The sequence below is a fragment of the Amphibalanus amphitrite genome, unplaced genomic scaffold, assembly GCF_019059575.1.
Source record: "Amphibalanus amphitrite isolate SeventyFive unplaced genomic scaffold, NRLGWU_Aamphi_draft 001177F_arrow, whole genome shotgun sequence".
In the NCBI taxonomy this organism is placed as follows: domain Eukaryota; kingdom Metazoa; phylum Arthropoda; class Thecostraca; order Balanomorpha; family Balanidae; genus Amphibalanus; species Amphibalanus amphitrite.
Window position 1 is genome coordinate 62145 of NW_024882671.1, and position 23447 is coordinate 85591.

General features: G+C 49.0%; 1 protein-coding gene and 1 long non-coding RNA gene across 2 annotated transcripts in view; one reads left to right on the forward strand and one right to left on the reverse strand.

Annotated features, from left to right (window-relative positions):
* The window catches only part of LOC122370866 (RNA-binding protein Musashi homolog Rbp6-like), a 98959-nt gene that overhangs the window by 46579 nt on the left and 28933 nt on the right, over window positions 1-23447 (forward strand). The window lies entirely within an intron of this gene.
* LOC122370867 lies at window positions 3571-6292 on the reverse strand. The gene is made up of 3 exons (XR_006254623.1): window positions 6126-6292; window positions 5036-5140; window positions 3571-3762 (listed from the first exon to the last, which is right to left on the reverse strand). It is a non-coding gene; the product is annotated as an uncharacterized LOC122370867 (long non-coding RNA).

Here is a 23447-nt window from a genome sequence, read left to right on the forward strand (position 1 = left end):
GAAGCGGTTTCGAGCCCGTTTTCCAAACCGATTTTAGAGTTATTGGGAGGCTGCAGATGGCCAGTATGATTATGAAATGATTAGTTAGAGCCTATAGCATCACCAAATGGATTTGAAATCAATTTTTTATCATCGTACCGTACCACAGCGAGGGATTAGTCACCCCTTGTTCCCAGACGGTTTACTCGTGCTTGTTCGGTACGCGCTGGCCTCAGAGAGCTGAAAGTTGGTACAACTGACCTTTCATTAAATCCGGATCTTATGACACTAATCACCCTTTCAGGTCATGCCCGGTCACTGACCTATGACGTCATAATAAAGCCACCGTGCGGTCATGACATGCCGCAACTTCGCAATGCCTTCAGTGCCAGAAGAGCTTTCACAGGGAGATCAAACTAACAGAACCTTGTACCCTCCAGAGACCTTATAGCTTGTATATCTAATATTTTTCCTCATGGTCACCTGAGGTCAGGTCAGTCACGTGACATCGCCATCACAAATCAATGGGGAAAGGTGGGAACTGCTATTTTGGTGCCGAAAATGATTGAATATTATGCAAACGCACGAAACCATGAGACAATAGCTAATACACATCTTGTAAACCAATTTTTAACTTTTGCACCGTTTTCTTTAGCGACATAGGTTACGTCACGAAGCCAGAGTCGGAGTTTTAGGTAAATCATTCGATTAAATTGAGCTGGCGAGTCGGGACAGTCACCAATGGACTCAAGACCAGAGCTGCGGAGTCGATGGATTTTCGGCGACTCCGACTCCGACTCCGGCTTTCAAACACCAGCTCCGACTCCGACTCCGACTCCTGGCAGAATTGTCGACTCCAACCGACTCCAACTCCCGACTCCGCAGACCTAGCAGGGCTGCGGAGTCGACAGATTTTCGTTGACTCCGACTCCGACTCCGGCTCGGGTTTCTAAAATCGACTCCGACTCCGACTCCGACTCCGGTCACAACTGTCGACTCCGACTGACTCCGACTCCGACTCCGACTCCGCAGCCCTGCTCAAGACCGTCAAAATCGAAATGAGTTATACGGCCCTCTTAGATCAACGTGACCATTTTGACCTGACTTTGACGTAAGGTCAGAATTCTAGGTTGACCTTATCCCAGCACAAGCATATCATCGACGCGCCTGAGCATGGTGATTGGTGACTAGGATGATGCCTATATCGCTAACGTTTATCAGCAAACTAGACGCTACTACATCAAAACCGCCCGTCCTGCCGTCGATGCCGCCACAGACGGGTGCCGCTGCTCCCTGGGAGCCGCCTCGGTGTCCGACCTGCCGTCGGGGCCACCATAGACGGGTGCCGCTATTCCCTGTACACTTCCTCTGTTGCCCGGTCTGCCGTCGGGGCCACCCCACACATAAACGTGTGCCACTGCTCCCAAGGTGCCGCCCGGCCTGCTGTCGGGGCCGCTACAGACGGATGCAGCTGCTGCCGGAGTGCCGCCCGGCCTGTCCATCGGGGCAGCCACAGACGGGTGACGCTGTTCCCTGGGCACCGCCCAGCCTGCCCGTCGAGACCGCCTCTGACGAGTGACGCTCCCTGGGGCGTGCTGTCCGGATCGACATTTTCCCGTTCTTGTGTGCGTTTCGAGACTGTTTGGAACAGGCCAACGTCCTGGTCACAGCTTTTTCTAGCCTTTGCTTCAGCCCCCGCAGCTCTGGCAGCTATTGAAATGTTCCTGAGGAAAATAAAAACAACAAATCATGCCTTCTTCTTGGTTCTCCTATAGGGATAGGGCGATGAGTGGACTCGACACTGACATGCACATTGCACACACTGCCATGTTCACACACATTCACACATGAGGCGATCAACCAAGGTTCATAGAATACAAATCTTTACGAGCGAGAAAGAAATGAGATTGATTATCGAAAAATATTGAGATATAATTTCAAAAATATCGGGTTAAATGAGTATGAACTGTCAAACTTGGCATCAAACATTCTAGAGAAGTCCATATATTTGCAGCCATACATACTATTTAGCAAACAGTTATCATGTTGTGTAGCTTATCCATTCTTCCTTGAAATTACGCATTGTTGAAGCATTTGGGGAGTCAACTCGGCACGTTCCACCAGGCACCTACTAAATCATCGGTGCCAAATCTGTTCTGCTTGCAATAACTCCTATTTAATGCCTGGACACATTTTGATGAAACTTTGTGTATTGTTGGGCACCCACTTCCCTTGGCAATGCAATGAGAAATGTGGTTTGGGTGCAAGCGCGTGCTGGGTATTTTTATGAATCCAGAATGGCAGGATGCATTGCATACAAAATTAGGACACTGGTTGGAGACCAATCTGATGAGTGGCTTATAAGTTTAAGCAATCACTTGAGGCATACTATTGTACATATATGTACAATTGTACATGTGCAGAGCTTGTACCTATCTACCGGGTGGCCCAGAAAAAACGTTCCCAACTTTAAATCAATATTTCTCAGAAAGTGATGAAGATACGACATTGAAACTTCGAATAGTCAATGCGGCACACATTTTCAGTAAATGGTGTGATTTTCATGGTGTTCGATAAAATAATTTTTAAACGGTTCATGTTTCAAGCATGCCATGTAAAAATTACTTTTTTGCTCCGATGTTTACTAAAAATGTGAGTGAACGGGTCACTTTCACCCCGCGGCACCGCGGCCTAGGGCCATGACTTTATGGCAGCTAGTCTCATAGATGGTTCGGGTCTCAGGATGACACATTCCCTCAGGCAACCACGATGGCTCTGTGCCAGCGGCATCGGAAGAAGTTTCCAGTTTTCTAACCATCTTGTTGCTCAAATGCTTTCCTGGCTGACATTCCTGGGAACAGGTAGCTTTTCAACCAGTTTTTTTTTTTGTCATCTGCTGGCAATGTTGTTTTTCATAAGCTATTTTGTGGTTTTCTGGCACAGGAACCAGTCTGCTTTAGTTTGTTTTCCTTATCCGGTCGATTTACTGTTTGATCTACTGAAAGGTGGGTAATCAGCAGTAATCCATGCACCGTGCCACTCCTGCTCGAAACATGATTTGATGTTGAAACGAATGGCATCCATGAGCACCATATTTGGCTCAGTATTTGAATATTTGGCACATAAGTGAGACAAAAATATTTGAATAAAAACATACGTGTTGGTTTCATTCACGTGCTCTATTTTCTATTCTTTTTAATAACATGGGACGTCTAACCCAATCATCACTATCGTTTGACATCGGCAAAAAAAGCAAAAACGTCTTGCTTAATTCAACTCAAGATTCCCAGCTTGAAAATGATGGTATAGTGTTATAATTTGGCATACCAATGCGCAAGGAAATGACGCAAACTTGATGAAAATTTTGGCTCGTTATTTGTACTCGAATTTGATATATAGGCCTCCAAACTTCGGAACGTTTTTTCTGGGCCACCCGGTATTTCTCACAAACATCTGGAATGGTTGTGCTCAAAGTTGGTATGGTATGTTGTAACAGTATAAACAGATCATCATAGGCTGCTTTCACATGTTAGCAATGACACAGCACTGGACTCTGCTCACCTTGCACAACTACATGCCACTCACCTGCAGGTGATCAGGGAAGAAAGACCTGATGGGACTGCACCATAGTACAGCCAAACTGGTTTGTGCAATCGAAGGAGCCCTCATCATGAAGTGTGCCGCATGACCAAGCTTGCCCCCTTCCGACACATGTTGCCACCAGTCCATCTTCACCTGAATGCGCCAGTCCTTTCGCTGTACACATCTGGGTCTTGAGGAAACCTAGGAAGTGAAAAAAAAATGGCAGGCATCTGTTAACCCTAGAACGCCTAGGGGGGGTTGTATCAACCCCCCCTGAGGTTTTTTCGAAGTGCACGCTAAACGGCTTGTCGTAGCGGGCTGAAATTTTCAATACCCCCTGGGGCAACCTTTGCGCATCTTTTGCCGAAAAAAAAATTGATCGGGTCATGTCAGGTCACGGAGTTATGACGTCATAAGAGGTACAGCCTCCGGCCGGATTTTCACAAACTGAGTGCCAACGCCCGAGGTTTCCTGCCGGTGGTACGGACATCGGTTGATGGATCGTGATGAAACTTCCCATGCATGTTGGGGCAAGTATTGGCTATCATATGGTATAAGAAATTTGACCGGGTCAGGTCAGGTCACGGAGCTATGACGTCACAAGAGGAACAGCGTCCGGTACTATTTTTGAAAAGCGCCCGAACCACTATTCTGCTGATTCTTGTCACCTCAATGGGAATATGCAGCAATATTAGCTTCTATAGGGAGCAAATGGACCTTCCAAATCCAAAAATACAATCAGCTTTCAAAAATTTAAATTTTGATTTTTCGAATTTCTGCCGCCGACTGTGACCTTGCCGACTTCCGGCGCTCCCAACGCGCCATTTTTAGAGCTAGGGAAACGAAATGCATACCAAACGATAGAGAATTGATCAAGGAACACGGTAGTGAAGGTTTCAAGTCGATATCTCCCACCGTTTTGCCGCAATCGCCGCCGAAAGTTGAAAAAGTCTATTTTTCCGAAAATTTGACCTTTGACCGGTCAAAAGTAGGTCAAATGTTGACCTAGGACCAAAAAATATACCACCAATCGCGAGATCTCGTTGAGAGCAATCCGTTGGTTTTTTCCGCTAAGCTCTACGACCTTCCGTTTCGAAACGCCAGGGGGGGTCGTAACAACCCCCCCCCCTGGTCGTTCGTGTTATGAGAAATGGCCTGGTCGTGCGAGGGTTAATGTGTTGAATAACTGGTAACAAGGGGCTGGGTAGATGTTTGTCCAAATGAAATATCCTTTGTAACTATACAGTAAACATTTATATTCACTGCATCTTGATGCTACTCAGCTTTTCACAGACCATTGTTTAATCAATTGTTCTTATGGCCAACTGTTGTTATTGATTGTGATGTATCCACATTACAACATGAACAGAGACTATCTCACAAAATACATAATAAGAACAATACTAACTGCAATTTATATCCATTTCCAAAACATCCTCTCAGACTTAACTGAAAAAAGATATCTTCTATTTACCTGTGGAGAAATACACCCTTTCTTCCTTCAAACTGGTTAGAGCAGTTGCTAGCTAGGCATCTTGCAGCCTTTTTGAGCACTTGTGAGTTGCGCATATAACTGAACCTGAAAGATAGATACATTAATTGATCATTTTCTTGGGTCAATTACCTGGGCTACATTAGCAAGTAACTATGCATCAGGAAAAGATTTTCCTACTCGCTCACCACTGTATTCAGTTTGAAATATGCATTTACCAACTTTGCTCATAAAACCCAGGTCAATGAAGACTTAGGTATTTCAAACCATTTAGATGGCAAGAGAAATATTGCAATATCTGTAAGGCAATATCTGTAATGGTTCACAATTTTGGAATTTCACATGTAGACGATTGTTTTTAAGGCACCAACCACAGCCCAGACGGCAATGCCGATAACATATTGCCAGTGCAGAGGTGCTCATCAGCTGCACAGGGTGGCTTAGATTTGCAGCAGAAAGGTAAACATTTTTGTGTTAAGCATTGCTGGCAATAACATCATACAATGCAGATCTGCTGCACTGGCATATCATATCTACTCCAAGAAAATGGTGAACAGATAGTCAGTCGTCAGAGACATAACGCAGTCACTGACTGCAAGTCAGCATGATTTCAAGTCTTATATTGCAGCATTTCCTATCAACAGTGAAGATATAGAAGCTTGTGGTAAAAATGTAGGTCTTGCTAGTCAGTGCAGCTGATATCTGTTGCAGATTTTCAGAGGACTGAAGCAGACATGTCGCCCCAGCTTGTGCGGCTGGCTGACTGTGTTGACGCGCTTTGCAGTCTGGCGCACAGTAACTTTTCAAAAGCTGAAGTGTTTTTAAATATGAAATGAGGATATATTTGACATATTGCTATAATTTAACCTACCATAATCCTAAAATAAAACTCATTTTAGCACCAGCACTTTGTATCACAAACTACACTTTTCAATGCCTAGATCTTTTGTTGTTTATATAGTAAATAAGGACGAAAATAATGGTATGAGATACTACTATACTTCCACATTATGTTTATCCAACAAAATGTACTATCAACCCCTTAAATACCCTCAAATGCAAAGCAGCATACCTGTCAGACAATGGCGCCATCCGGGTAACACTCCCTCCTTTCTATCTTCATATATCTAAATCAAAACTAGTTGAGCACAATATAACCTCCATTTGACATTCTCCAAGCTTCAATCTATGAGCTGAACTCCAAAGACAAACACTTTTCACTCTAAAAATACCAAAAAAATGTGCCGTAAACTTTCCCATTTTCCCGTTGACTTACACAGAGCTGCCCCGCCGAGAGCTGCCCCAACATGGCGGCGCCCTCTGCATGCCGTCGCTAAACAGCTGCCCTATCTAGTCTGTATATCTATGCAGCGGGCGGTTTGCTGCGATTCGATTTGGAGACAGGTTGCGGCTTTCTTCCGCCAGGAGTCTGGGCGACCTGTAGGCACAGAATATTAGTGATGGTTTGGCGGTCTGTTACTGGTTGGGTAATGGCGGGAGCTACCTTTCTGAAAAATAAATGTCCACAAATCGATCAACTAAGCAGCAAGGTAAAACGTGAATCTTTATGCCTTATTGTTGTTGAGCAATTGAAGTAGTTTACTTTCCTGTCAAATAGTACAGACGGTAATTACTCGCCGGTCATTCAAGAAAGCTGAGGCCAGTTTTACCAAAACATACCAGCCGGCCGCCGAAATAAAATATCCAGCCGAAAAAATAGACGCCACACAGCCACGAGTTTCACCAACAAAAAATTCCAGCCGACTTCGGACGGAAATTATTTGTCGCCGGTAGTCAGCTGATATTCTGTTACGATATCAAATTACGATATGTCAAGGAGGTTAATAAATCATTTAGAGCATGTTTTCAATCAAATTGAAGCGTGATTTCTAATGCAAATGCTATATACATTTCGAAATATTATTATCGTAAATTATTACATTATTTTCAAGAGTAAAAACAACAAAGTAGAGCATTATAAACTTTCATATCTATATTAACATTCTGGTGCCCAGCAAAAGCCAATCAATACAAAACTACCAAATTGTAAACGCAGGTACGTCATTCATAAAGGTGACGTAAGGAAGCTTGCATTTAGGGCAAATTTAAGATGGATCTTTTTTCCTGTCAGCCTATTATGTTAATTTTTTACAATACCTTCAACTTGCTATGTACCTTTTTGTCTGTTTTTAGTCGCACCTTGTAGAAAATCATCGTGTAGGCCGAGAACGCAATGTGTGGACCTCCACCTATGAGGTGGGGACTAGATGGGACCACTCCAGTGGCAGCGGAACATCTTCAATTAAGGGGGCACTGCCGACTTTTGGTCCCATTCTTTCCATGCAACGCCCATAGGGCTTATATTAAAATGTCAAAATCAAAGGGGGCACGGTGCCCCGGTGCCCTACCCGTTCCGCCGCCTATGAGTCCCGCTCCCGACAGCTCCGGGAGCCGCACCTCTTTCCTAGCTTTCAAAAGAGCGGCAAAGAAGCGGTCAACATTGCTCCCAGAGACGCCACCTGAAGCTGGACGGACGACGGACAGTTCCGCAGCCGAGCGATTGAACTGCGGTGCTACGAGGCGGCTTCGCGTGCACTGTATTAGCACCTTCTAGCGGGAGTAAGAGGGCTAACGAACTCGCCAAGGCCTATATAAAGCATTGTGCCAAGGCGAGTGTCTTACCTTAGGAAAATACCTACCCAGATTAACTGCTGCACCGCGGTCATTGCAGGGCTGAGGGTGGTCGCTCGCTCCGCTTCGGCGAGGTGGATGTCAGACTGCCCGGCTAGGTGGTTTTAGCCGATATGCAGGCCCCGTTTGCCGGGCCCGGTCGAGAAGAAGAAACGCCACACAGCAAAGAATACTCGCTCCGGGCCCGCTACACTGGTCCAGCTCGTAAGTCGTAACAAATTAACAATACCTGCGCTAGCGTCGTCGACCGTCGTTCGACTGCGCCCAGTACCGCTCAGTGGAGAGTCCTGCCGAACTCCTCCGCGTGTGCCGAGATCATTCGTTGCGCGCGGACACAATCGTCCGACGGAGACCGCTCTGCATTATGATCGGGTGGTCACCACCTTGGTCGCCGGCTTTCACACCCAGCCGAGCCGTCTGGCTACGCCCCAAATGATCGTCTAAGCCTTTCGATTGGTTTGTAACTCGGGTCTAATATCGAAATATTTGGGAGTTAGGACATGTTAAATCCGTGTTCATGAACAAATATACATTATGCAACTAAAACGCTTTACTTACTTTAACTTTTCTAGGCTGATGACAAGGCATACACCTATTCATTGCAATATTTCTAAAATGTAAATAAATCATGAGCAATGGGCATAAAAAACAACAGCGATCCACTAGAAGCTAGTGTGGAAATCCACTGACGTAGGTCGCCTCGTACTGGCGCAGCTCGTAGCTCGTCCAGCAGCGCCAGCGTCTCCCGCACCCGGCCGCCCGCCTTGCCCGCCTGCACCATCAGCCGCTGGAAATGGCTGCGCTGCCGCTCCAACATTAGCTTGACCGCCTGGCCGGCCCGGCAGATGCGCGCCGTCCGACGCACGCAGTGTACGTCTTCAACAGCGCCGGGATGTCGTACGACACGACCGCGTCCACGGCGTCCACGTCAATACCGCGCGCTATAGCCTCGAGCACACCAGCGCGGCCATCTCACCTAGCGCGCGCCGCCGGCGGCACGCAGGCACTACCCCACAGAACTCAGTCACGAGCGCGCCCAGCACAGACAGCGGTAGCTCCAGCTGGTGCGCCACCTCGTTCCAGTTGACCAACACGAGCGAGCGTCGCCAGTCGGGCTGTCGGAGCAAATGGTGCATCACCAGCGGCTTCAGCGGCTGCGGCGCCACCACGTTGAACGACTCGCTCAGCTCGGCCGGCGTGGTGAACCTGCCGACGAACTAACCGGGCAGTGCGACGGCGGCGGCCACCGTGCCGGCCGCCAGCAGTCGCGGCTGGAACAGCGACATTCGCTCCAGCTTCTCCGGCCTCCGGGTTCTGTGACAGGGTGGCCAAGAACGGCAGCTTCTGCAGCGGCAGGTGAGGCGCGCAGACGGCGGCGGCCGTCAGCCGGCCGGCGATGCAGGGCGGCGGGCCGTGGCCGCCGCCACCCGCTCCACCGCTTTCAGCCAGCCCGTCTCGGCCATCTCGATCACCCGGTCGGCTTCGTCGATCACCAGGTAGCGCAGGTGCGCTAGCGAGAAGCCCTCGGAGCTGGTTATGTGATCCATCAGCCAGCCGGGAGTGCTCACCACGATCAGCCAGGGAGACCGGGCCGCGCGGCCCCACCGCCACCAGTTGGCGCCCCCTCGTGCAACTGTGTCTCCACCAAGCAGCCGGACGCAGAGCGGCGTGTCGGCGTCGTACTGGCGGAACACGGCGGGCACCTGAGCGGGCAGCGCCTGTGTGGGTAGCACAGCTAGCGCGCGCACCCGGCGGCCGGCGCCGCGCCTGCACTACCGGCAGCACAAACGCCAGCGTCGTACCGCGGCCGGCCGGCGCCGAGACGCAGAGGTCGGCCGGTGGCAGCGGCGACTCTGTGGCCGCCAGCAGCTCGGGCAGCACGGTCACCTGCACCAGGAACACCTGTTCGATGCCCTCGGCGGCCAGCCGGGCGCGCAGCTCGGGGCAGAGCGCCGGCAGATTGGCCGGCGCCGGCCGCCGGTCGCCAATCGGCTGCGGGTGCGCCAGCCAGTCGGGCAGCGCACGCGGTGCACGGCCTGTCGGCTCGAGCGCTCCACCTCGTCCAGCACGGTGAAATCGTCAGCGGCGGCGTCTCCGTCCGACTCGGAGGTGTCCTCACTGTCGTTATTGGCGACGGCGGCTGCCGCTGTGCGCTCAGTCGGCCATCACAGCAACACTCGCCGATGATTAGCGTCATCGAAACCGTCGGACGACGGTGGATTCACCACCGTTTTTGCAGCAGAGACTGGAAAAACCTCAGCAATAAACAAGGAAAAACCTCACAACATGCCACAGCCTGCAATTGTGCATATTGTCATTATATTTCTCACATGACAGAAAATATTTGTTGCTTTATTCTAGGAACTGGCATGAAAAACATAAGCTAAATCAAGCTAAGTGATTTATTATTGTATTTCAACATGAGACTGGGAAAAAATCCTTGTCACTGTCAACATGACCAGTGTAACGGACAGGCTGCATGAACATTTCGGCGCATGATCTGAAAACTCTGTGTGCAGAAAGTTCAGCGCTGAGGTGAACAAATAACATTTTGGCCGCAATTTGCCTGGTGCCTCCACAATTTTCCAAAACTAACTCACAATACTTACAGCCAGTTTTAACATGATCCCTGCATGACTCAAGCATGCAAGATACACATGCATTCAATATCAGCACAGTGCACACACAACAGTTATGGATTCATTTACATTTTACAACATTACCATTATTTTCTTTCCCTTCAATATTGGCAGCATGACTTGCTGAGTTAGTGGCACAATCTTATGACAGCAAGTTTGTTCGGGTTCGCAACCATACAAACTTTACACGTTTTGCTTCAAAAACAAGCCTTTATACATTTCTTTCATGCTATTCAATTTCTTTTTAAAAATTTATTGTCATTTATCTTGAAAATCTTGCCAATTCGGTCTTAGCAATGTCAATGCACCTTCCCTATTCCGCACAGCTCAAGCAAGTTCCACCCAAAAGTAGTAGTGGTATCAGTAGCTGGCGCCTTGCCACGTCAAATGTAGCTGAATATGTGAAAACAGTGACATATTTATTTAAAATCTTGAGTCCAATGAGCCTACCCTCTCTGCCTCTCCTTCCAGCATTTCTTCAAGCACCTTCAATTTCGAAAATGACCTTCCATCATTATTTTCCACTTCCGTCCGCGCAATGAACTTGTAAGCTGACCACTAGTTAATGCTCTATCATCTTGCTGTTGGGTGCTTGTAGCAAAAAGATAATATTAAACGAAAAAACTAACACCACAACACCAAACACCCGTCTTGTTGGTTTCTTTTGGTCCTGCCTGGTGACAAAGGCTCTTTCTTTACGCAATATTATCAGTATTCCTCTTCTAATCTTGAAGCCCAGATGCTTTACAAATTGGCCATGAATGATACTATTTTATTATATCAACTGAGAAGCGCAAATCACGATAGTTCGTAACAAATGAGGCCAATTATTCCAACACGACATCAAAAAAATAGACGGGGTCGCCTGTCTATTTTTTGGGCTGTTTTTCTACATATAATGGCGCAGATAAACACTCCATTAATGCCGCATTTGCCGTTGGTGAAACTCGTTGGCTATTTTTCTGGCTGATACTTTTTCACGCCGGCGGATATTTTTTCGCCTGGTTGGTGAAACTCGTCGGCTGGTTTTTGACAGAAAAATTGCGCCGGGCTGCTATTTTTCTGTTGGTAAAACTGGCCTCTGAGGCCAGTTTTACCAAAAAATACCAGCCGGCCGCCGAAATAAAAACTCCAGCCGAAAAAATAAACGCCACACAGCCACGAGTTTCACCAACAAAAAAATACCAGCCGACTTCGGACGGAAATTATTTGTCGCCGGTAGTCAGCTGATATTCTGTTACGATATCAAATTACGATATGTCAAGGAGATTAAGAAATCATTTAAAGCATGTTTTCAATCAAATTGAAGCGTGATTTCTAATGCAAATGCTATATACATTTCGAAATATTATAATCGTAAATTATTACATTATTTTCAAGAGTAATAACAACAAAGTAGAGCATTATAAACTTTCATATCTATATCAACATTCTGGTGCCCAGCAAAAGCCAATACAATACAAAACTACCAAATTGTAAACGTAGGCACGTCATTCATAAAGGTGACGTAAGGAAGCTTGCATTTAAGGCAAATTTAAGATGAATATTTTTTCCTGTCAGCCTATTATATTAATTTTTACAATACCTTTAACTTGTTATGTACCTTTTTGTCTGTTTTTAGTCGCACCTTGTAGAAAATCATCGTGTAGACCGAGAACGCAATGTGTGGACCTCCAGCTATGAGGTGGGGACTAGATGAGACCCACTCCAGTGGCAGCGGAACACCTTCAATTAAGGGGGCACTGCCGACTTTTGGTCCCATTCTTTCCATGCAACGCCCATAGGGCTAATATTAAAATGTCAAAATCAAAGGGGGGCACGGTGCCCCGGTGCCCTACCCGTTCCGCCGCCTATGAGTCCCGCTCCCGACAGATCCGGGAGCCGCACCTCTTTCCTAGCTTTCAAAAGAGCGGCAAATAAGCGGTCAGCATTGCTCCCAGAGACGCCACCTGAAGCTGGACGGACGACGGACAGTTCCGCTGCCGAGCGATTGAAGTTGAACTGCGGTGCTACGAGGCGGCTTCGCGTGCACTGCATTAGCACCTTCTAGCGGGAGTAAGAGGGCTAACGAACTCGCCAAGGCCTATATATGTAAAGCATTGTGCAAAGGCGAGTGTCTTACCTTAGGAAAATACCTACCCAGATTAACTGCTGCACCGCGGTCATTGCAGGGCTGAGGGTACGTCGTTCGCTCCGCTTCGGCGAGGTGGAGGTCAGACTGCCCGGCTAGGTGGTTTTAGCCGATACGCAGGCCCCGTTTGCCGGGCCCGGTCGAGAAGAAGGAACGCCACACAGCAAAAAATATTTGCTCCGGGCCCGCTACACTGGTCCGGCTCGTAAGTCGTAACAAATTAACAATACCTGCGCTAGCGTCGTCGACCGTCGTTCGACTGCGCCCAGTACCGCTCAGTGGAGAGTCCTGCCGAACTCCTCTGCGTGTGCCCAGATCATTCGTTGCGCGCGGACACAATCGTCCGACGGAGGCCGCTGTGCATTATGATCGGGTGGTCACCACCTTGGTCGCCGGCTTTCACACCCAGCCGAGCCGTCTGGCTACGCCCCAAATGATCGTCTAAGCCTTTCGATTGGTTTGTAACTCGGGTCTAATATCGAAATGTTTGGGAGTTAGGACATGTTAAATCCGTGTTCATGAACAAACATACGTTATGCAACTAAAACGCTTTACTTACTTTAACTTTTCTAGGCTGATGACAAGGCATACATCTATTTCATTGCAATATTTCTAAAATGTAAATAAATCATGAGCAATGAGCATAAAAAACAACAGCGATCCACTAGAAGCTAGTGTGGAAATCCACTGACGTAGGTCGCCTCGTACTGGCGCAGCTCGTAGCTCGTCCAGCAGCGCCAGCGTCTCCCGCACCCGGCCGCCCGCCTGCACCATCAGCCGCTGGAAATTGCTGCGCTGCCGCTCCAACATTAGCTTGACCGCCTGGCCGGCCCGGCGGATGCGCGCCGTCCGACGCACGCAGTGTACGTCTTCAATAGCGCCGGGATGTCGTACGACACGACTGCGTCCACGGCGTCCACGTCAATATCGCGCGCTATAGCCTCGAGCACACCAGTGCGGCCATCTCAGCTAGCGCGCGCCGCCGCCGGCACGCCGGCACTACCCCACAGAGACGCGCCCAGCACAGACAGCGGTAGCTCCAGCTGGTGCGCCACCTCGTTCCAGTTGACCAACACGAGCGAGCGTCGCCAGTCGGGCTGTCGGAGCAAATGGTGCATCAGCAGCGGCTTCAGCGGCTGCGGCGCCACCACGTTGAACGACTCGCTCAGCTCGGCCGGCGTGGTGAACCTGCCGACGAACTGACCGGGCAGTGCGACGGCGGCGGCCGCCGTGCCGACCACCAGCAGTCGCGGCTGGAACAGCGACATTCGCTCCAGCTTCTCCGGCCTCCGGGTTCTGTGACAGGGTGGCCAAGAATGGCAGCTTCTGAAGCGGCAGGTGAGGCGCGCAGACGGCGGCGGCCGTCAGCCGGCCGGCGATGCAGGGCGGCGGGCCGTGGCCGCCGCCACCCGCTCCACCGCTTTCAGCCAGCCCGTCTCGGCCATCTCGATCACCCGGTCGGCTTCGTCGATCACCAGGTAGCGCAGGTGCGGTAGCGAGAAGCCCTCGGCGCTGGTTATGTGATCCATCAGCCAGCCGGGAGTGCTCACCACGATCAGCCAGGGAGGCCGGGCCGCGCGGCCCCACCGCCACCAGTTGGCGCCCCCTCGTGCCACTGTGTCTCCACCCAGCAGCTGGACGCAGAGCGGCGTGTCGGCGTCGTACTGGCGGAACACGGCGGGCACCGAGAGGCCGGCCGGCGCCGAGACTCAGAGGTCGGCCGGTGGCAGTGGCGACTCTGCGGCCGCCAGCAGCTCGGGCAGCACGGTCACCTGCACCAGGAACACCTGTTCGATGCCCTCGGCGGCCAGCCGGGCGCGCAGCTCGGGGCAGAGCGCCGGCAGATTGGCCGGCGCCGGCCGCCGGTCGCCAATCGGCTGCAGGTGCGCCAGCCAGTCGGGCAGCGCACGCGGTGCACGGTCTGTCGGCTCGAGCGCTCCACCTCGTCCAGCACGGTGAAGTCGTCAGCGGCGGCGTCTCCGTCCGACTCGGAGGTGTCCTCATCCTCACTGTCGTTATTGGCGACGGCGGCTGCCGCTGTGCGCTCAGTCAGGTCGGCCATCACAGCAACACTCGCCGATGATTGGCGTCATCGAAACCATCGGACGATGGTGGATTCAACACCGTTTTTGCAGCAGAGACTGGAAAAACCTCAGCAATAAACAAGGAAAACCTCACAACATGCCACAGCCTGCAATTGTGCATATTGTTATTATATTTCTCACATGACAGAAAATATCGGCTGCTTTATTCTAGGAACTGGCATGAAAAACATAAGCTAAAATCAAGCTAAGTGAATTATTATTGTATTTCAACATGAGACTGGGAAAAAATCCTTGTCACTGTCAACATGACCAGTGTAACGGATGGGCTGCATGAACATTTCGGCGCATGATCTGAAAACTCTGTGAGCAGAAATTTCAGCGCTGAGGTGAACAAATAACATTTTGGCCGCAATTTGCCTGGTGCCTCCACAATTTTGCAAAACTAACTCACAATACTTACAGCCAGTTTTAACATGATCCCTGCATGACTCATGCATGCAAGATACACATGCATTCAATTTCAGCACAGTGCACACACAACAGTTATGGATTCATTTACATTTTACAACATTACTATTATTTTCTTTTCTTTCAATATTGGCAGCATGACTTGCCGAGCTCAGTGGCACAATCTTATGACAGCAAGTTTGTTCGGGTTCGCAACCATGCAAACTTTGCACATTTGGCTTCAAAAACAAGCCTTCATACATTTCTTTCATGCTATTCAATTTCTTTTTTAAATTTACTGTCATTGATCTTGAAAATCTTGCCATTTTAGTCTTAGCCATGTCAATTGCACCTTCCCTATTCCGCACAGCTCAAGTAGGTAAGTTCCACCCAAAAGCATAGGCGGCGGAACGGGGGGGGGGGGCACCGGGGCACCGTGCCCCCCCTTGAATTCTGCAAGGGGGGCACCAATAGCAAGGTGCCCCCCCCCCTTAAATTTGATGTATTAGTACCAGGGGCGGATTCGGGAAAACTCCAAGGGGAGGGTCATGAATCAAAGTGGTGCCCCTACCTATGCCCAAAATTAAAACCTCAACGGATTTCGGCCACTTAACCCTATTAGTGGCAGGGGGGGGGGTTGTTTTTATCCACCCCTCAGGTTTTTCGGGAATATCTCCGAAACCGCTCAAGCTACGATGCTGAAATTTTCTGACTTTTCCTAAAACTAAATTGGGCACATTCCCTGAAAATTTCAAGTTCATAACTTTACCAGGGGCGGCTCCAGAGCACTGGGAATTGGGGGGTCCTATTCGTGAAGCGAGTCATTTGGGCGAAGATCACGATGCTGCACCAGTTTTACGAACAGTGAATGAAAGGTATCATGTGATAACATATACAGTTATTGTGCATCCTCTTTTGACACGTTTTTGCTATAATAGGCGGATCCAGGCGTCCAAAAAGGGGGGTTATGTTTTACCTCCCAACATAGGTGCCCTGACACCGCCTATGCATGACCAATACAATTGTAGTCGTTCTCTCATAAGAAAATTGTAACATAACAAGACCATGACCACCCTTTTTAGAAACAGTACCAACAAAAACCTTATTTACTATACTTTTTGTGTACCCCCAATCTCAATTATCTGTATCCGCCTATGATTTTTGAAAATGCATATTTTTAGGATCCATGTGAATTCCTGGTTCATTCTCTATCGATCGGCAAAAGTTGCGTTAAGATTGGTTCAGAAACTTGGCCGTGATAAACAGTCTAAAATGTATCTGCAATTTGCCCGTTTTTACCCCCCTCTACCCCCCCTATTGACATTTTTTAATTTTTATTTTTTAGAAATGTAGATCACGTTGAGCGAAATCGAATGCCGTTTGAATTTTGAAAATCGGCCCGTTAGATCTCGAGATATCAAGGGGGGGTCGTAAACAGCCCCCCCTGCCACTAATAGCGGTAGCCAGGAGCCTGCCACTAATAGGGTTAATTTTGGTGGTGCCCTATTTTCAGTTTTTTATTTTCTTTATTATTGGTTAGTCATGTGATGACTGGTGCCCCTGCTAGGCCGCTGGTGCCCCTGGAAAGACTGTGGTACCTACCTACCCTGCCCCCTGACAAGCCTACGGTGGGCCCTGACATGACTTAGGTGCCCATGGGCCCTGACAGGCCCGTGGTGCCCCTGACAGGCCTGTGGTGTCCCTGGGTCTTGGCAGGTTTGTGGTGCCCCTGTTAGAACGCAGGTGCCCTTGACAGGTTTGTGGTGCCTCTGACAATCCTAAATTGCCAACGACAGGCTTGTGGTGCCCTTGACAGGCCCATGGTGCCCTTGCGAGGCCGGTGGTTCCCCTGCGAAGCCGATAGTGCCCCTGGCAGGCCTCTGGTGCCCCTGGCAGGTCTGTGGTGCCCCTGGAAGACCTGTAGTGCTTTTGCTAGGCCGATGGTGCTCCTGACAGGCCTGTGGTGCCACTGACAGGCCCGTGGTGCCCCTGCTAGGCCTTTGGCACCCCTGGCGGGCCTGTGGTGCCTCTGTCGGCTGCTGTCAGGCCTGTGGTGCTCCTAGCAGGCATGTGGTGACCCCAGGCCCTAAGTCATGACCCAGGTGACCTCCACCCTGGGATTCGCCACTGATTAGTACTGCGATGGCTTCTTGGGAATTATACATGTAGGATAAATGAAATTTATCAAACGACAATAAGGAAGAGACAAACACATAGGTACTTGAGGATCAGCTTAAAGTTAACCACACATACGGGCAGGGGTGTAATTTTCCTAAAATGATTGTGGGTGCCCAGCTGTAGGGGCGCCCGGCGCCAGGCCGTTTTGGGGCGCGATAGATAGGTATCCTTTATGTGGGAGCCTAAATTAACACCGAATTTGATAACATTGCTAGCCGAATGGCGCTTCAAGTGACGTGTCTGACTAAGCAAATACACGCTTAAAAGTGGAAACTGACCGGAAGGACGTAAAAAATATGTAGAGAGGCGCCATCCAGTAGGAGGGGCACCAAATGTGGAGGCGCCACACGGTTACGACTTACGAGGGCGCCGTGAGACGATGAAAAGGGCGCCATTCTCTTAGGAGGGCGCCGAGTGATTGAAAACGCTATGTGGTCCAGGGGCGCTAAGAGGCCAGAAGGGCGCCGCACAGTCAGTAGTGCTACGTTGGTGGGTTAGGTTAGGTTAGGTTAGGACGTGGGAGCGCCAGATGGTTACGAGGGCGCCTTGAGATCATGAAAAGGGCGCCATTCTCGTAAAAGGGTGCCGAGTGATTAAAAACGCTATATGTGGTTCAGGGGCGCTGAGAGGCCAGAAGGGCGCCGAACAGTCGAGGGATGCACGGTGAACAGAGACCTAAGGACGCGAGACGGTCAGGAGGGTGCCGTTAGACCATGAGAATGGCGCGGTGCTGTCAAAAGTGCGCCATTCTCCCAGAAGGGCGCCGAGTGATTAAAAACGCTATATTATCCATGAACACGAGACGGTCAGGACGCCGTTAGAGCATGCGAAGGGCACCGTGCTATCGAAAGGACGCTTGCAGCCTTGTAAAAGACTTGTGGGTGCATTTTCATCATTGTGGGGGCATAATTCAGGATTGTGGGTGCATATGCCCCCACAAAGAGATATAAAATTACACCCCTGCATACGGGGGTGAACTGCCATTTTCGTTTAGTGAAAAAAATCAAAAAAAAAATCATCGTGTCAGGGCTATGACGAAAAATAAGTGGCCTAAATCCGATGAGAAAACAGGATTTGGGGGTACCCTAGGTTTGGCTCCTTGAGCCATGGTGCCCCCCCCCCTTGTCGCAAATCGTTCCGCCGCCTATGCCCAAAAGTAGTAGTGGTATCAGTAGTTGGCGCCTTGCATTGCCAAACACTGTAAAAAAAACTTACAAGCCCCTCGTAGAGGAATTCTCAGCGCAAAAATAACATTGCAGGAGCGTGTAAATTTGGCTAATTTTAGGCTAGTTGCCGAGTAACAAGCTTGTTCGACAAGGCTGTGCCTCGTATGCATACGACCACCGTGCTCCACCTAGTTTGACAACACGCACGTAAATAGCGTGGGTAGTGCGTCTACTAGGTGTCATAACAGCCCCTGCCTGGTAAGGTAACTAGCCACTGCCTACTAATCCATACCCAGTAATGGTACTAGCCCCCAAGGCTAGTAATGGTACTAGCATTCCGTCGACGGAATTCCGTCGACCGTGCCTCGACCCCGAAGACCAGTAGTGGCACTATTTAACTAGTACCACTACTGGTCTTCGGGGTCGAGGCACGGTCGCCGGAATTCCGTCGACGGAATTCCGTCTCGACCGCCACCCGCAAGTAAACAGACTGAGTAGCGCTGCAGCACATTTATTCGGGCACGAGAACGAGAACGAGAACAATAACAACGCCAGGACAATAACTATAGCTTTAACAACAACAACAACAACAACAACAACAACAACAACAACTAACTGAATAATTTTCAATAAGGTTTCTTAAATAACCACCATCAAACATTTGTGATTTTTTCATTAGCTCTGCACCGGCGGCAGTCGCGGGGTGCAGGTAGGCCAGGACATACATGGCCCCATTCTTCACCAGAGAAGTCTGTAATGGGTGAAAAAACGAATATTAACATTATTATTATCATAAGGCATACCAATCTGGAAAATGATTAAATTAAAGTTGAATAAAGTGATAGATTCCTGCCACAAGCTAGCTTAAGTCCCAAACATATAGCTATTCTGACTTGGATAGACGATACCGGCGCACTTCTGCCAACAACGGGCAACATTATGCGATACTATACATCTTCTAAGAAGCTAAACAACATAATAACTTTTGTTTACAAATGGACAACCTTTTTGTTGAGCACACAGCAAATGATACAAGATGCCTCACCTTCAATCAAGCCAAAGAGCAGTTGGGCAGACACACACAGCAATGGCGACGCAACACAAAATGGACGCCGGCTCCCGGAAGCGGGGGGGGGGGGACTCCTTCTGAAAGCAGCCACAGACTCCTAGGTTGTAACATGCGACGAGGATAGCTATGAGGCACATCCTCATAGCCATCCGAAGCCGCTTACCACGCAAGCTTGCCAGCACGTTTACCAGCTGCAGGCGTTCGTGACAACAAGCGGGGTTGCACGCAAGGTTATCCGTTTAGTAGGTGCCAGCCGGGGCCTCGTCAGCTGAGCTAATAGCGAAATGACCTAATTGAGGGACACGCTAAAAACTGGCCGAGAACAAGCCAACGGCGGGTAACACTGTGAGGCTGTGCGTAGTTCATTAACACTGCGCAAAATTAGGTTCCTGAACATGTTCTCGCTCGTAGGCATTTGTTCCACAAGCGGCATTGTTAACGTGCATGGCTCTGACTACTTATGTCCATATATGTTGTAACGAGGAGCAAGGGAGGCACTCGTAAAAAATGCCTAATTTCAAAATTAGCTAGTGAATATTTTTTACAGTGAATGTAGCTGAATATGTGAAAACAGTGACATATTTATTTAAAATCTTGAGTCCAATGAGCCTACCCTCTCTGCCTCTCCTTCCAGCATTTGTTCAAGCACCTTCAATTTTCGAAAATGATCTTCCATCATTATTTTCCACTTCCGTGCGACTCGCACGAGCAATGAGCTTGTAAGCTGACCACTAGTTAATAATGTGCTATCATCTTGCTGTTGGGTGCTTGTAGCAAAAAGATAATATAAACGAAAAAACCAACACCACAACACCAAACACCAGTCTTGTTGGTTCCTTTTGGTCCTGCCTGGTGACAAAGGCTCTTTCTTTACGCAATATCATCAGTATTCCTCTTCTAATCTTGAAGCCCAGATGCTTTACAAATTGGCCATGAATGATACTAAATTATTATATCAACTGGGAAGCGCAAATCACGATTATTAGTAACAAATGAGGCCAATTGTTCCAACACGACATCAAAAAAATAGACGGGGTCGCCCGTCTATTTTTTGGGCTGTTTTTCTACAAATAATGGCGCAAAATAACACTCCATTAATGCCGCATTTGCCGTTGGTGAAACTCATTGGCTATTTTTCTGGCTGATATTTTTTCACGCCGGCGGATATTTTTTCGCCTGGTTGGTGAAACTCGTCGGCTGGTTTTTGACAGAAAAATTGCGCCGGGCTGCTATTTTTCTGTTGGTAAAACTGGCCTCTGAACTATTTTTCTCAACTCGTTCAGAATATATCACATAACATGCGCGGTAAAAGGGTATCGTGTGAACTCCATGTTACATCACTGAGGCACGACAAACCTGTGCCTACTCGTTACGCCCACAGCCGTGCACGACACGTCTTGCAGTGTAAATGCTGTCACTTCCCAGTCCCGATGGGATCTGGACAGAGTGCACGGAATGTGCAACATGCATGCACATTGCACAATGCAGTAGCACTGTGGTTGAGGTAGGTTTCCTATCAGTGTTGCTGTCATTCACACCGTGGTGGGTAAATCAGTGTTAGGCTTCATTAGACCGCCCTGTTCAGTGTTCATTCAGGGTCCCTGGTTATGACAGAGGCATGGAAGGGGTAATTGTAATCCTTGTATTGTAGACAAATTGTATCTGACGTAGGTCACACGTACTATGCACATTGGCTTCCCTTTGAAAAGCTGCAACCACCTTTACACCTTCGATTTTTCAATCGCTTATCATCACATGAATCATTGTATTTATCAACTATCGCTGGATCATAAGTGCAAGGATAAAGTTCACCATGCCATGGACGTAAATTGCAAGGTTATCGAGAGACTCCAAAAATTTTACACCGACCTAAGAACTTCTTCTACACTGAACACTTCCAATAGTTCCCAGAGAAGCTCTCTCTCTGATTGTTACCGTTCTTGGCAGCGCGACAATCCCCTCAGAGCGCCCCCTACGTGACCTGATAGCTTCAGTGACCGGTCCCAACCCACCCCCGTACCGTTCGACCCCGAACCTGCGTGGGCGAGCTCGGCTAATCGACGGCGATTCGGCGACGCTCGTATCCCGCACTCGATGGTCGCCGCCGTCTTCTCCCGTTCGCCGGAATCGTCTCCAGCGGCGCTAATGGCGCAGAGACAATAGCGGCGCGATCGCCGGCGCGTCTGGGTCATTAGACGCCGGACCGGAGAGATGCCGCAGTCAAATTCGACTAACAAGCGGCGCCGCTCCTGGCCACGAAACTCGTAACAAGCGGCGCACCACCAATTGATTTCATAGCGTGGCAGACGCTCGTAAAAAGGAGGCTGCTTGGATGCTCTGACCGGCCGCGGGAACTGCGGCCTAGTGATTTCGGTCGCATGTGGTTGTTGGTTGCTGGTTTCTGGTCGCTGGCTGCCGGTTTCTGGCTGCAGTCGCTAGGTGGCTCTTCGCTAGTTGTTGGGTGTTGCCCTAGCTCTCAGGGGGGCTGGTTGCAGATTTTTATCCGTTGGCCGCTAGTCGCTACAGTCGCTCTCTATAGTCTCTACCAAATCTTTCGTATTTGAAACCGCCTTCCCCTTCGTTAGCATGTTACAGCTGACCCCCAGTATTCAACATTTTTTATTCCACTCTAGGCATGGTAAAGATTATCATGGAAAATGACGATGTAGTATAAGCGGTGCCATGAACTGATAACAAAAATGCGGGTTGTCTTAGCATCTCACGCATCAGCACCCTAGGGTGTATTTTTCTATATCACCGCCCCAACAAATGGCATTGCATTCAATCAAATGCAAATGTTGTTTGTCAGCTAGGCACTGAGTAGGGCGACTAAGCAGTAAATACAATCAGTGTCAACTGACGACCGTTTCCATTCGGGCCGCTGAATGGGCAATAAACTCCGCTAACGAAGTGGCTGCAGTGAGCCGTAATATAAAAGGTCATTAGTGGGCCGTGCCCATTTCAGGAATGAATAAAGCGCTAATGGTCTGATAGCTAAGTCACATGGTACACAAGCCAGTGCTGAAATCGTACATAATAATGAGCTGCTAACGATTGCAATAATAAGGATGTACATCGCTAACGTTAAATGGCTTGGCATTTCAAAGAGCCAGCGCCGAAATCGCGCCCAATGGCGATGAAAAATCGAGGCACAATAAAAAGCCAAGTTTTGGTGTTTGCAACAAAACATCATTTGCACCTTTTCGTACATTAGTTAGGTTTGTCAGAATTAAAAAGAGGACTTGCTGCTGAAGTGATGAAATATGGTTGGTGCGCTTTTACATCTCGCACGAATTTCCCTAATTCTACTTCTGACATTCAACACCAGTAAAAGAGTATCACGACAGACGTTAATTAATACGACGTCCATCTCGGGCCGGGTTATACCACCATCGCTGCCACTCCGGCGAGCGCATTTCAGCTGCTAATTAATCCTGACTAATTACCATATGTTTTTGTCCCGTAATCTTAATCGATTGTTGTTCTGGCGCCGCCGAGAAGAGAGGTGCGCGGGAGCTGTTGGCGTTTTTCAGAGCCTGGCCTGCTGAGCTGAAGACGGGCGGAACAGCTGGCGATTCGCTGATGCTGTTTTGTCAATCTGCGTGGATTGTAGTGGTTGTGAACTCTGTGGTTCTTGCTCTGAGCCAAGTGGTGATTGATACTCGAATAAAGGACAGCCGATTAAGGAAGTACAATCAAAATGATGCGATGATAGAGTTAAAGATCAAATTGATCTTTCATTTATTACCATGTTCAATTTGAAACTTTATCAGCTGTGTCTATTGGTGTTTGACCATTTCATTTCGGGTTGGATCTTTGCTGCAGTGGTATTGCAAAGTTTTACGCCATTTCATCACACGCAGCTATATCACTGCCATTGTTTATAATTGTCGGTGGCCAACTCTGTACGTCGTGCGGCTGTGTGCGGGTCGCGGGAGTGGGTCGCCGGCCACTGCTGCACACCCATCTCAGTTTGATCGATGTCACCTCTCTGCCTGCGGCGGGCTCTTTTCACGGGGGTCGCGCAC